Source organism: Nematolebias whitei, chromosome 6 (assembly GCF_014905685.2).
Source record: "Nematolebias whitei isolate Nwh7 chromosome 6, NemWhi1, whole genome shotgun sequence".
NCBI lineage: Eukaryota > Metazoa > Chordata > Actinopteri > Cyprinodontiformes > Rivulidae > Nematolebias > Nematolebias whitei.
This window is the reverse complement of record NC_056503.1, coordinates 9,522,657-9,523,917: the sequence shown is the minus strand read 5'-3', so window position 1 is coordinate 9,523,917 and position 1,261 is coordinate 9,522,657.

Sequence of the window (1,261 nt, the reverse complement as noted above, 5' to 3'; positions counted from 1 at the left end):
CTGGGAGTATGGGGTACCAGGCCCTTTGATACAGGCTGTTAGGTCCCTGTATGACCGGTGTCAGAGCTTGGTCCGCATTGCCGGCAGTAAGTCGGGCTCATTCCCAGTGAGATTTGGACACCGCCAAGGTTGCCCTTTGTCACCGATTCTGTTCATAACTTTTACGGACAGAATTTTTAGGCGCAGCCAAGGTGTTGAGGGGATCCGTTTTGGTGGCCTTAGGATTGCGGCTCTGTTTTTTCAGATGATGTGGTCCTATTGGCTTCATCAGATCGTGATCCACAGTTATTGCTGGAGCGGTTCGCAGCCAAGTGCGACACAGCTGGGATGAAGATCAGTTCCTCCAAATCCGAGGCCATGGTCTTGAGCCGGAAAAGGGTAGAGTGCCTTCTCCAGGTCAGGGAGGAAGTCCTACTCTCATCTATGGTCATGAGCTTTGGGTTGTGACCGAAAGAACGAGATCTTGGATACAAGCAGCCGGAATGATTTTTCTCCGCAGGGTGTCTGGGCTCTCCCTTAGAGATAGGGTGAGAAGCTCTATCATCCGGGAGGTCCAACGTAAAACTAACTTCAGGGCAGTAAACAAGGCTCCAGCATAGCACGAACAGTTCAGAAACAATTTGAAATGAGAAAAAAAAAAAAAAAATTAGGTGATTAAGTCGTGTTTTAGACTGCTTATTGCTAGCAAATCTATTCTGGCCCAAAGTGCAGCCGTGACTCTGAATGAGGTTTTACAGCAGACAGCCTCTCCCCAGAAGAAAGGGGAGAGGCGCAGAGTCTTTAAGTACCGGACTGTACCGGCTTAATTTCATCCCTGGTTGCAATGTTACGTTCTGTTCTGTTGGTACAAAACCACATGTGAGTGAAAGGGGGTGGATGTGACAGCAGAAACAAAAACAAGTATTTAGCAATGAGTCACGTTATCGCTTGGATTTGAATCAGTACAATTTGCATCCAATAAAAACAAAGATGTTAACAAATAAACTGGACAATATTCTGGCAATTTAGTGATATTTGCACAGTTGTGGTCTTGAAATAAAATCCCGAGTCCTCAATGTCCAAGTCCGAGACAAGACCATGACCATCAAAAAGTGTTCTTGAGGTCGGTCTCAAGGCCAAGACTGGTCTTGAGTACCTCAACACTAGATCTGGTACCTTTTAAATGTGTTTGTTTTATTGTATTGAATCATAAATGCAATAAACAAAACCCACCAAAAAAAAATTAAAAACTTAAATGAAGTCAATGATGGGCCGAATTCAA